Here is a 14,219-nt window from a genome sequence, read left to right on the forward strand (position 1 = left end):
TGCAGTATAGAAACGAGTGGTCTTTTACACACAGTTTAATACACAAAGTAGGAGAAACACAGGTTTTTTACAGTGAAAGTCACATTTGTGCTCTTAGAAAATCTGGATGTTTTTCCAGAGAAAATTGTTAACATTAGAAAAAAGACAACACTTCCTCCTTCAAATTACAATGAACAATTGTGGGGTTTGATACACCTGGCCATTATTAGTTCTCTCAACTCTATTTATCTAAACTCCGTTTATAATCATAAACTCTCTTTATGATTATATCCAATATATAACACATATTGTAGCACGCCAATAAAACTAGATATAAGAGTCACACCTTAGACAATGCAGAGTTCAAGGACTTCACATTCATCTGTTGCTTTTATTGCTAGCTGTGGTGAACTAGGCCAGTTACTTCAGCCCTCCACCAGGAATGGAAAAATACCAGCATGGCAATTCATGTGATAGCAATCATCAGCTTTTGGGGTATGACCATACAAAAAAGGGAGCAAAACAATCCAGGGAAGGGCCACTACTGCTTTTGCCTAATGCTTTCACTCTGCGCTACAAATGTTGTAAGAACGAATCCCTAAACTTCCAGACTCCTTCACCCTGTGCCTGGCTCCCTTCCAGCTGGGGAAGCACACGAATACAGCAGCTGGAGACATGAGAAAACTCAAAGGAAATAGGTTAACTAGGGAATGTTTAAACTCCTTTTTTACAGGCCCTTGCTAAGGGCCTGAAACCAGGAACTGTAGAACTTTTAAGAGCTTATTTTGTATCATATTCAGCCCAGAGTATTTATTCTCTGTCTTTGTCACAGAACACAGGAAGGAGAGGATCTTCTGCTGGACTGACAAGGAACCTTACCACTCCTCTAATTTCCAAAGGTTCTATTGTGGTTCTTCCTTTAGGCCTTCCCAGGACAATGGGGCTCTCAACAACACCTGCAGACAGGACACAAAGCTGTCTCCCTGCCCTGCTGGGCTGCTTGGCATTGCTGCCCCCTGCACAAGCTCCCTGCAGCTTTGTGGGCAGCTGTGCAGTGCTGCCAGCCTCTGGAAACCACCTCCTTTTTCAGTGCCTAGCAAAGGGTTTCCTTTGAAAATTGTGGCCATCATCATTATCTGGCAGTTTAAGAAAAGGTGCACTAGATATTTCCCTGGAAGTCACAAAGTTCCTTATTGCCCTCTGATAAATATCTGACAACCATTAAAAGCCGTGTTCTGCAACAACCCAGGGCAGGGAAGTAGCATTTTCCTGTCCTCCAGAGCTTAGAAGTACAGGTGTGCCCAGCCCAGTGACACACTAAGCCAATATGGAATATCTGGCTCTTGTTGCAGGGCTTAAAAATATATGTTTCTCACAGGGCTCCCCTCTTCTCTCCACAATCTGGGGGCTGCTTTGGAGGAAGTAAACACACAACAGAGTTTTGAAGTGTTCCTGAAATCCACCTCCTGCCTCTTCCCACCCTGAGTCACTCAGAAAAGTGCTTTAAAAATCTGGATTCAAGCTACAGGAGGTCAGTGTTTGTCCAGCACACAGGACATACCTAGGAGCTTGGCCTGCTGTATTTCCTTGTCACACTGCAAAGGAAATGGGATCCCTCTGCTTTCCCAAGCCTCACACCTCCTACAGCCTCAGTGGCCCTCCATGACTACTCAGCCAGGAGAGCAGCAGGGCAGGGCAGGTTCTGCTGCTCCCCCCCAGGCTGTGGGGATGGGGAGAAGTGCAGGTACTTAGACCTGTGTCAGAGCTTTTGGTATCACAGAAATCCTCCAAATCCCCACCCAAAGCATAACCAGCTAGCAGTAACAACAACAAAATAACCCCTGAGCACACTAATGCCAATTTAAAAGGGCAATATCTCAGTTAGTGTCAAGCTGTTATGAAATCCAAAGGGGAGAGCAGCATTTCCCGTGGGCAAAGCAATGGGTTAGCTCTTAGGGGTTTGTCCCATGTGCAGTCAGAACTGATATCCTATTCTATTATGTTATGAACATGTTGGATCTAAAAAAGGAATAACTTTTAATGTTATCAGAAACATCTTCTCTTCATGTCCCTGTGCAAGAGCTGATAAGAAACACTATGGTGACTTGCTATCACTGTTTTTTGTACATATCTTTTAGAAAGGACAATGACAAATTGGATTTTGACTTCCTCCTCCTATTTTGTTTAGATTCAACTTAATAGTTGCTACAGTTTCATGTAATGGAGTCCACAAACACATTCTCTCACTGAATTTGTGGATTGTCTGTAAGAGGCTGAAAAGAACAATAAATCTGAGAGTGTTCCTTATTCAGAATGATGTCCCTAAACATTTCTCAAGCTGTACATAGTTCGTAATCACGTGGATTTCAATATTCAAAGTACAAGGCAGACTGGCTAAGTCTGAATGGCCTGATGGACCACATAGAATAGTTTTTGAAAAAAACATTTATACATCTCAGGTGCCCGTTGCAAAGGAAAGCCCCATTAAGAATAGAAGGTCATAACAGCTATACAAAAATTACAAGGATGGAAAAGAATAAAATAGTCAAAGAACAGAGTAACACAGGTCTATGAAATGCATTTGAGTCTGCAGCTCCTCTTACCCTTTCCATTTCAGGGGGAAAAAAATGCACTCATTGTGCCAATAAATCTGCACATTTGGAGGCATTTTAGTGCATGCCTAAATGCAAGTCTTGGCTTACAAAACCGAGGACTTAAAAGTTAAGAAATGGCAATAGGAGGATTTCTTTTGCAATCTGAGATATCTCCTGTCACATATGCAGGCATGCACACCTCAGTATGTAGTTATAGGTCTCCCAGGCGTAGCAGGGATAGAGAATCTGTCACATGTTCTCTCTGTCCTTCAAAGTACAAGGCCAGCTGCAGGAATGACACTTTGCTATCTGCTGGGGACAGGATGGAGTACATCCTAATCAAGAAAAAAGCTTATGGGTAGAAGCAAGGTTTTTCATTAGCCCAATTAGGATATTTAGGAAAAGGAGAAAACCTTATAGGTGGACAAGTGCTTTTACAGGTCAGAAACAGAATCAGCAAATTCCCAATAAAACTGCAGTCATTTGCTCTGAGAAAAAAAAGAAAAAAAAAAAAACAAACCCAAAACAACCAAAAAATCCCCCTCTGCAACACCAGGATCTGAGCTCCATGGAGGCAATGGCCTCCTCAGCAGACAATACAAATCCCTGAAGGTGAGTGCTTGTCTGTCACAAGGGTTGAGACCTGCTTTTCCCCCAAGCTGTGTTTCCTATCCTGGAGGGGCCCTGCCTCCCTGGCAATCACTGACTGTGGCTGCAGAGGTAGAGCAAATCAGGCTTCCCAACTGCTCTGGGGGACAGAAGAGTAATGGCACAGGCCATAGGAGGATGGAGGCAGCACAGGGCAGGAGCTAATCCCTCTGCACCCATGACAAGTCACGGCAGCCCCACCACCCAGCCCACAAGGTAGATTATATTATATATGGTCTCCCCTCCCCAGCTAAATCACCTGCAGCCAGCCTGAGGCATCACTGTGCTCCAGCTGCCCATCAGCACTTTGGCCCTTGCTCTCACAGATCTGTCTTCCAAGAAAAGTTATTTTTCTTGTATGCTTCCTCATGGTGTTGGCTGAAAGGTCTAAGAAATGCAGGAGCTGCATTATGGAAAGAAAAAAACCCAAAACAAATAGAAAAATAGAAAGGATAAATAGGAACATTATGAAAACAGTAGGACAGATACACCAAGATCTAAGGTGGGTCTGTTAGTAATTTGGAATGCATTTCTCATTTAGGACAGCTGGTACCAAGGGCTGCAGATCGTAGGTGAATCATCAGGTATTTACAGGAGAGTAAGGGGGGCAGTGGCTGACCTGGCAGCCTTGCTGATGTTTTTCTGAAACTGGAATATGCACATAGCAATTCTTTTCTCCTTATCTAGTCCTCAAAACTGCTTGTAAGTATGCATGCTTGCAAGTCACCCCAGGTTAGCTGTGTCAGAATAACAACTGATCATTCCACATACACAGGCCTGGCTTTTTGGAATTCCCTTTAAGGTTGAAAGCCACTAAGTTGACATGTTTTTCTCCGTGTGATTCTCCTGGTATGGCTTTGTGGTGGCCTGATGTCATACCTAACCACAAAAGATCATGATCTAATATACCATAACTGTTAAAAAAATATAGTGTCCAACACATTGGTTTCCAAACCTCACAGGGAAAATATTTATGCCATAAATCTTCGCAGCTTTTCAAAGAGAAGGGCTTTGAAAGATGACATTTAAAATACCATATGGTATACTTGATGAGTAGGAACATTAAATGGGTGAATTTTTTAAAATTATTATTATTTTACAAAAACATTTGGTACTTCTATAGAATATGGAAAATATTCTAGAGACGTGAAAGAATGTTCCTTTCAAAGCCCAGGTCTCTTTCATACCACACTGGCAGTTCAGCAGTTTGACATTACTGGAGCAGTATAAAGCAGCCTCTGGGTGAGAATCTGGTTTGGGCAGTGGGGAATTGCATTTTAACAAATCAATCATTTGCAGGCTGTAATTGAAGAAAATACTTATAGGAAAAAATACACAATTAATCTGTGGCAAAATGATGTTAGCGAGGGTTAGGCAGCAGAAGATATTTTCAGGACATTGTGAACAGGCAGGAGACTGAAGGGACAAAAGCATATTAAAAAGACAAACCCTTCAAGACAGACTTCAGTGTTGCCATTTATCGCTGTTTTGTTTCCAGCAGCTGAGACTCTGTGCCATTTTACAAACACGCTGTTTGTGTTTAGAGCTAAATGGGTTTATCTTGAAATGCAGCCCTTTTCCTGAGGCCTTGTGGCCTGTACAGCTTTCTTTCTGCCTTTTTTTTTCCCTTTGCCCAGCTATGGCTTCATTCCCACATTTGACCAAGGTGGAAGCTGGCAGTCCCTCAGAGGCAGGGGAAGGGCTGGAATTTTCCAGGTCACATGCAGGACTCCAACCTTCTCCCAGGCATGGGGCGCAGCCTCTGAGCAGGAAAGGTGCTTACAGCTGCTTTCTGCTCTCCAAGACAAGTTCAATAACGTCACTGTCTCAGTTAATTCGTCCTCTGCAGAGCAAGAAATACAATCAGCGCTAACACAGGCAATCCTCAATGCATGCATTTCCATTTCCCTCTCCTTGCAGTGAGTCAAGGAAAAGGTGTTGTTCATTTCTCTCCTCACTGATGTCTCACAGGATTTGTCCTGCAGCTGACTGTGGCACCTCAATGATCCCAAATCCAGAGATGAAGGCATGGGGGCATCAGACTTTCGTGGTTGCAAATCAGGCTTGGCCAGATTTTCCTGGGGGGCAGGCATCCCAGCTGGTCCCTTACTCTGGTCTGACACCAGGCTCCACATCTGGGCTGATGCAGACATAGATTTGGACCAGAGCTGCGTGTTTGGGACAGCTCCAGTGCCCTGGGCTCTGCCTCCGGTCTGGCAGGCGGAAACTTGGGCTGCAAAAGCTGGGAAATCAGTCTAAAAATATGTATTTCAGTAAAAGTTTGTTTTTCAGGTCTGTTTTTCTGCCTTACACGCTAGAAATGTTGGGCAAGTGGTTTTTGGTACCAAGAACTGCCTTTTCATTAGAAAAGAATGTCCCCACCAACCACATCCCCATGTAAGGAAAAAGCAGCAACTTACTGGTAAAGCTGTTAAGTGGGAAGGCAGAATTACATTCTCTGCTGAACCTTGCTGTCATTTCAGTGAGGTTCCATGGTTTCAGCAGCTCCTTACCAGGAGTGATGTACACACAGAGCCCACTGGGCTCAGCTGGGGGCTGCTGAAAGCAGGAGCCTCACCAGGGTGCCAGGCAGAGCCTCTGCTCCCTGCTGCACCCAGGGGCTGAGGTCTGTGTGTTTACAGAAATCAGAGAAAGCATGGGATGAAATGCTTCTTCATTAAGGCTGCAGCTGGGGTCGTGCCTTCCGATTCTTTGAAAAGCCCAGAAAAACAAACATTTTGCACTTACTGTTTTTGGATTGAAGGAGGAATGTCCCTCTGACAAAATGAATGCATGGAGAGTGTTATGGAAAGAGGTGAAAAAGTTTCTCTTACCTTGCACAGAAGTGTGCCACATGGGGCTTGATCTGTCAGCTGAGGGAACTCATAAGCTGTAACCAAAACTTAAAGGCCAAAAGGTAATCACTGCTGGGCATTTGTGTGAAGAAAAAAAATAATAGTTATCCATATACATATATATATATGTGTGTGTGTGTGTACATATATGCACACATATACATACACATATATATGTATATATACATATACATATATATATGTGTGTGTATATATATATACTGAAAATAAGAAAATAAAATAATAAAAAATAAAATAAAAAAATAAGAAAAGAAAAATAAGAAAACTGAAATCAGTTTTCAGTCTGATTTTGTACACAAATTCTGGTTTTACGATGGAACAATCTGAAATTGCAATACCTGGGGAAACAATAAGCAAAATGGAAAGTTTGGGAGATACAAAGTCTGGACACAGGATGGCATTTTGGAGCACGGATTCTTCTCCTGTTATAAACAAAACCAAATGCTGAACTCTTTAACCCAACCACAGCATCCTGCTGATTCAAGAAGCCCTTCCATTCAAAGAATGTAAACTCTGCTATGACAGGAGCTGAGAGCTCTCTTTTATGGAGAGCAGGAAACTTTTAGAAAAGGCCAGTTTATGACCTGGTTGGAGAGCTGGAAATAATTAAGTGTTCTTGTCAAAGGCCAAAGTCATAGGGTTAAATTCCTAGGAACTCAAAACAACCCTCGGTGACTGTGCCAAGACTGATCATTTGGCCCTTTCCTGCCCACAATGGGCAGGCACTGAGCAGCCTGGGACAGGAATGAGCCATGCCTCAGTTATCTGCTCTTTCCAAATCCAAGCCTGACATTTTTAGACTCATCACACGCTTGTGGTCTAAAAAAGCAAAGCTGAGGTTAAAAAAATAAAATCTGGAAATAAGAATTGCAGCCAAATGACCTATTTATATCCACTCCAAATATGAGCTAAACAATAAATGAAGATCCTGATTCATATTCTTCTTCTGATGTAACCCTGCTCGATTTGATGAGCCACCAGACTCTGCAGGAAGAATCTGGCCCTTGGGGAGCTGTCACGCTCTGCTGTGCACACTAAAACTGCAGGACCCTCTATACCTATAGGGATCTTGCTGCTTAAATTGAAGCTGTGCATGGTGTTCCTACTGAGCAGGGCTCAAAAATGTAGTGAGGGGGAAGGGGGAATTTGGTGATTTTTAACCAAATGATGACATCAGAGGAGCAACAGACTGTCTCCCCTTGTGACACTTAGCTGGAACACAGTGCAACAGTGGGTTGCCAACATCCCTAAAGCAAGTTATAAGTTTGTCCTGGTGACACTCTAACCGATGCACTCAGCGGAGGCAAGAGGAGAGCAGTGGTGGAGAGGACCAGGGCTTGCTCCACAAACTGTGTGACAGGGGAGAAATGTGCTGCTGCCCTCGGAGTTGCTTTTCCCATTGCTTCTCACTCAAAGTCTTTTGCCCTGGTGCCTCCAAAAACTATTTGACTCTTGCTTTGAGCATCTTTATAAGGCAAAAAAAAAATGCCCCTGAAATCCTCAGAGAGTGTTTCTCAGCTCTAATTGCAGTCAAATTGTCTGTTACAAGCCAAGCAGATTTTCCTTCTACACCAGAAGAGCAGAATTACAGTTTTGCTCCACTGCTTTAAGCTCAAAATCATCTCCACTCAGCCTTGTACAAGGAATTGGTTTGTCCAAATCCCTTGCTTCAGTCAAGGCAACTCATCTGGTATCAAACTTCTCCTTTAAAGGTCAAGGTCTCAGACCGGATCTGAAATGTTCACAAAACTTGGTGGACATCTTGCTTCACAATGGGATGAAATGAGGTCAAATTATAAATATTTCTGCAATTTTGCAGATCAGATCAGGTCCTGGCACAGTGGGATGAGCCAGTCTCTATTGAAGGTGGCCCTTCTGCTTGTGTCTCTTCTCAAGCTGTGGTTCTGCCAGTCCTCAAGCAATCCTGCTCCATCAATTCATCCTTATTCATCCCCCTCCTTCCTCCCTGTTCAAATTTCTAAACCTGAAGAGCAACTGAGACCATCCGGTGACCTCCTGAACTGACTGTTCTGTCTTTTGTGAATCTAAATTGATTTTCCTTGCATGGGAACATCCAGGATCTACCCTTTGACCTTCAGACTGAGGTTCTGTACTAGGAGTAAGAGAGAATGCAAAAGTGGCATTTGACTGTCAGTGTTGCCAAGAAATATGAGCCATTCTCTACTAGGAAACAGTCTGTTTGTGTCCAGTGCCTGGAAATATGGGAATTGCCAGACTTGCTTAGAAACAAGGGTCAATATCCTGTCCCTGATGCTAGCCAGCACCAGATGCTTGAGAGAAAGGTCTGGGAAGCCTGCAGCTGGGCAGATATGGGATAACTCCATCCTTATCTCCCTGCTTTGGGGAGCAGTATAGCAAGCATGGACACAAACACGGACACAAACACAGACACATGCACACAAATACATGCACACCGGAAACCATGTGCCTCAGAGAGCTCTTTTCCTGGGAATATTGCAGTATTCTGTGTCAAATCAAGAATTTTTAATATCCATTACCACGGCATTGAACAGGGATGTGGCTTTGTTAAGGAAGGGAGCGAATAAGGCACGGGATGATGAAGGTTCAGGAACTGTATTTAGCTCTTGGTTTTCCATCACCAGTGTGCAGCTAATAAGTCAAATTAAAATGGCCACTAAAAATAACCCTGTTCACATGCCCAGGAGCTAAAATACCATCATTTTGCAAAAGAACAGTGTTCTTGAAAGAAATTGCAAACCCTTCACCCATATTCTACATGTGGGCATATTTTATAACCCGAGTATATTCCTGATCATGGGTTAGGGCCCTTTTTCCATGCTTCTAGGGTCAACTGTTAGGCTTCCAGATTATTTTAGGCAGGTAGTCAATGGTCTTAAAGTCTCTCAGGTATGTTCAGCTTGCAGTAATGTTCCTTCTAGTCCCTACACACTGGAGGGGAGATGAAGTGGGACCAGGCTGAGCCTGGATGTGTTTCTACACTACCCTGAACAGATTGCCCTTTCTACCTATGATTTAATAATGCTGGATTTTGCTTTTTCCATAATGGCACTGATTCACAGGAAAAAAGAGGCTTTCTTTGTGTCAAGCTACAGCTGGGGATTTGATGTGAGGTTTGTCAGGGATTCTGGAAAGCTACTGGAACAACCACTGTGGATTTCCTGGCCCAATTTCTTTCTGTGTTTTGAGTATATCTGCTGTTACATAAATCTGATGATTATGAAAACACTACACTGTTTAATACCCACAGCTCAGATGAGAGGGGGAGGAGGAAGTTTGTGCTGACCTGTAAGAGAATCTTGTTATTGATACAGTTGAGGAAAACAGATCTCAGCACACTTTGCTTATTTAATTAGTGTCTGTTTCTATGCCTCAGCTGTCCCACATAACTCTTTCTGTACCAGTAATTAAAACACATAAAATTGTACAGAGCAATAAGATGATAATCCACATTATCTGATACTGCTGTTATTTGATAGCTCTTCAAACAAAGCACAAAGCAACCCTGACCTTCCTTACAGGTTTTACTCAGAAAGAGACTCAACACAAAGAGACATATAATTCTGCCCTCTAAAACCAGTGGGCATAGAAAATAGGATTGCAATTTCTTGGCCAAAAAAAGAAGTGTTTCCTTGGTGTTAGTGGAGTAAGCTGTTTTTAGTTTTGTTCTGAAATCTTTGTGAGGGGCCTCTCTGAATCAGTCCAAAACACAAAGTCCTCCCTAATCTGGAGAACATTGTACTCTTTCTCTTGCAATGCATGCTATTGAACAGCAAAAGAATAACCTCATGGGCAGGTTTTTCTGGAAAGGTTTCTCAAATAAAAGCACCTTCTGTCCTCCCTCATCCTTTGTAGATGCAGCTCCATCCAGGGCTTACCAGCTCCTCTGCAATCAAAGGACAGCCAGGGCTGAATTCCAGGATTAACTCTCTCCTAGGACTGTTCTGTGGGTATCACACTTTTTCCTCACTTCCCAGCAGGCAAACTTTCTTCCCTTTCTCTTTCTACTCCTCCCCATCCTTCCCTCAAGGGCAGACAAACCATAGAACTGCTTCTTTTTCTCAGGCAGGGCATAATTTAGGAGAAACAGTAATTCTCTAGATACTGCTAGTTGCTTATGGGAAACTGTCTGGCCATGTTGGGCAAAAGTCAATCTGATAGAAATTAATTCTGCTGGCTCAAGGTGATAAAGAAGTGTTGATGGTCACCCTGCATTGGCAGAATTAATACCAGGGCAGAGCTTTGCCAGCAGCACAAAGCCCCCATAGGAGTGTGGAATCAGCAGCATAAACCCTGTGCTGCAGTCATCATGTCCAAATGTCACTCCCTGGTGATGATCAAGCACATACTGAGGAGTGGCTGCTCTAGAGAGTCTTGCAACAACAAACATGATACTGGGTGCTCCAAGGTCCCAGCAGGTTTGGCAGTGCCATCCACCATTGCACCTCTGCACAGGGACTTCAAGAGGGGGAGGCATGATTCCAGCTTGTCAGATGCTTTCTGGCCTGCCAGGCAGAAAACCCTTCCTCACCCCAGGCTGTGGCATGGTCTTTCAGGCAACTGAGCCTCATCAGGCAGAGACATCCCCTTCACATGGGATCCTGAGGACACCAGCCCACACTGACTCCTGGCTGTCCCCAAGGGTGTACTTCAATCTGATGTGTCCCTGCAATACCAGTCTTCAACAGAAACACCAGTTTGCAACCAAGAAACCTCTCTTTATGTCTTGGTCCATCTTGCTTTCCCTGAGGAGCACAGCCCAGCACTGGTCCCTCACCTTGCCAAGCCAAGCCAAGCCAAGCCAAGCCAGCTGGTTCAGGGACTGCTTCCTGAGCATTCCCAAAGCTGCTTGGCAGCAGCTGCCCTGTAACTGATCCCACCAATCTTGGTGGGACAAGCCTGGGCTTTCCAAAAAGAGCCACCTTAGGATGTAACAGGAGAAATTTGGGGGCCTTACAGGCTCAGAGCCTTACAGGCTAAGTGCTGCCTCTGAGGATGCTGTTCAATGTGGCCAATCCCTGTATCTGCTAAGGAATAAATTGCTGCATAAAGTCATTCTGCAGTCAGATAGAGCCTCAGGAACATGACTGTCACCCGAGAGCTGTTGAGCCCTTGTAGTTAGTTGCTTGGTGTTACAAACACCCCCTAGGTTATAAAAGCTTGCAGGAAAAACATGTTCCCCCATAAGCCCTGTTGCTAGGGCTGAGGCTGTATAAGGTATGTGGTCCTGCTGGGCAGCCCATCACCTGGTCTTTGAGCTGAAACAAAACCTTTTTCCACTGCAAATGCCTTCCTATGTAAAAATCAGGGTGCTGGTTGAAATTATCCATCATGCCCACCTAATAGAGAGTAAAACATAACCACTTGTTAAAAGAATACCTTATATGCTCCCAAACTTAAAAAAAAATAATCAAAACACTCTAGATTTCAATATGCAGACCAAGTCAGTGTTTTCCACACAAAATGTTTTTTAAAAGAGTGTCTCTTTTAGAGGCACCATCCACCTTCCTATTTCCTCATTAAATAGTCAGGATCATACAACTGTTTTGCTGTTAACAGTAAAATAATGAAGTTATATGGGAAGTTCAGAAACAATTTTTTCCCTGCTTATCCGTTCATGATAAATTACATTTGGAAGAAATGTGAAGATATATGATTGTGGAATTTATTTTTTAACCGAAAGAAAACAGAGATAATTGCTTTCTTCTGATCTTGACATAAGTCTTTTTCCCTGGAGACTGCAGGAAGAATTTCCTGTATTTTCCCATTAGCGATGCCCTGCTCTGCTTGATGCCTTTCTATGGTGCTCCATTCTCAGGGATCACATTTGCCCATATGCCAAGGCCCTGCCCTTCTGCCTTCCAGCTTCCTCACTAACTTCACAGAGCTGTAGGAATTAAGTGGTATAATTGAGAAGGAAGATAATAGGCCTGAGTCCCGTAAAGTTTTCTTTTAGCAAGTTGAACAGCCTTCATGCTAAAGAGATAATGTGAAATGTTTCTCTTAAATTCAGAGGTTGAAGAACATCGCTCCCTCAGTGCTCCCCATCCATCTCTTTTTAGCCCTCATCCCTCTCCCTGCCTTAAGGATAGTAATAACTAATGAGTTCAGGAATAATTATTCCTTTTGTTATCTGTGCCATTTCCAGACTCTCAGTTGATTTCTAACTTTTACCAAGCCTGGAAGTTCTTAAACTACAGAAAAAACTTACATGAAAAGCGCAGTGCTCTGTTCTAAACAAAGCCCAAACGCATTTTCCTCATTTCTTTACAAAAGCACAGTGATAACATTGAAGCTATTGCCAAAGTATAACTTTACAATGAAGAGCCATTATGTGCAGTACCCCACTGTGTTTTTTGGGAATGGGAGGTATGAACATCCCTCACACGAACATAAAATGTGAATAATGATGATCCTTGCAGGTATGTGCTCTAAGAAGAAAAACATGGGTCCAAAAGCACTGCACATAACTTTTATCCCTGCGAGTGATTAAATGCAGATGGCTACCAGGAAAGCTGGGTTTCACAATAGCAATCATATAGGATCCTTCAGACTATTTGGCTAGTAATTTAAGTTAGGAAAGCTATTTGCAGAATGTGACCTCTGGAATGTAGTTCTTCCAGGAAGATGTAACATATTATCAAGGAGTGAATTCCAGGACTGAGTTATTTCTGGTAACAATTGAACTATGACAAAAATATTTACAACTAACTTATAAAATAAAAACATTCAAATATTTGACAAGGAGTTTATTTACAATGAAAAGTTTCTGCAGATCTCATTAGTTTCTACTTAGGAGAGAAATAAAAGGACAGGGACTTTGGAAATGATCCTGTGTGTTCATTTACAAGATACATACCATTCCCATTAATTTTAAACAACAGGCCTATAAACTGCAAAGGCTAACAAGACACGCAAGCCACAAACTGCTGCAAGTGCCCTGCTCATAGCTCAGCTCTTCACAGAGGTTCTCCATTTCTTCACAGCTGGTCTCCATATGAACCAACAGCTCGGTCCCAATGAGGACTTTTACCCTCGTCCAAATAAACCCAAAGCAAAGGTAACTCAGAGCAATGGTGCTGCAGCTCTTTGCACAGACCTGTGCAAGCACAAGGCACTAGAAACACGAGGGAAGATCTTAAATGCTTCCTGTGTAAAACTGCCCACCAACTAAAAAGATTTTGCTCTCACCACCAGATATTGTAAACTTTGCTGAAAATGAGGACAGAAGATTGGAAAGGATATTCCAACCCTGTGTCATACAATGCCTTTCCATCTGCATGTTCAATGGAGGTTTGTTTTTTATTCTACCAACACTCCCTGCTCTCATGGGTAGAGGTCTCCTTTCAGGGCTGACATGGAAAGCATTTGAGGTTCATTTATTCTTATGTCAGAGTTCTTCTTCAGCCTAAACAGCTTTCTTTTTTTTTGTCAGGGAGAATTTGCTGAAGTTTCTATAAGCAGCAACTGTATCTCCTTGAAGATTTTGTTTTGCAAAGCTAAACAAACCATTAGGCATTTTAATACCTTTTCCTAACAAAAAAACAACCCCTAATCATCTGCTTAATGAACCTAATGACCTCTCTTGGCATCTGTCCCAGTATGAATTGATTTTGCTTGGAAGTAGGTGACTAAATTTCTAGATAACATCTTGTTGGTACTTTACAAAATATCACTGCTATTTCTATGCCCTGCCTGGTAATTTAATTCCTTTTCCTTCAGGGCAGGTCACGTTAGTGACCCTGGGTGGTCTTGTGATCAATTAGTACACAACTGGCACCCTTGCATCTTTCCTTCCCCTCTCTACACAAACCAAGCATGGTGACTGCACAAGTCACATTCAGGCTGACCCAGCAGTTCCTTCATCTAAAGCTCCTCTTGCTCCCTACACCAGCCTTGGCCCAGAAATGCGGATTTGAATGGATGAATGGTATTTCACCCAAAAAAAAACTTTGCCTCTGAACACCTCCCACTTGTAAACAACCCACAGACCTTAACTGAGTGCCACATCTACGCCTTTCTCATTTTGCCTTCCCTGTACACTAATACCTGACTCTTCTCTCCAAAAAGGCCTCCCAACCACCCTGCTCACTCCTGTCTTGTCACAACACTGTACACTCGT

The sequence above is a fragment of the Melospiza melodia genome, chromosome 1 (genome assembly GCF_035770615.1).
Source record: "Melospiza melodia melodia isolate bMelMel2 chromosome 1, bMelMel2.pri, whole genome shotgun sequence".
Lineage (NCBI taxonomy): Eukaryota > Metazoa > Chordata > Aves > Passeriformes > Passerellidae > Melospiza > Melospiza melodia.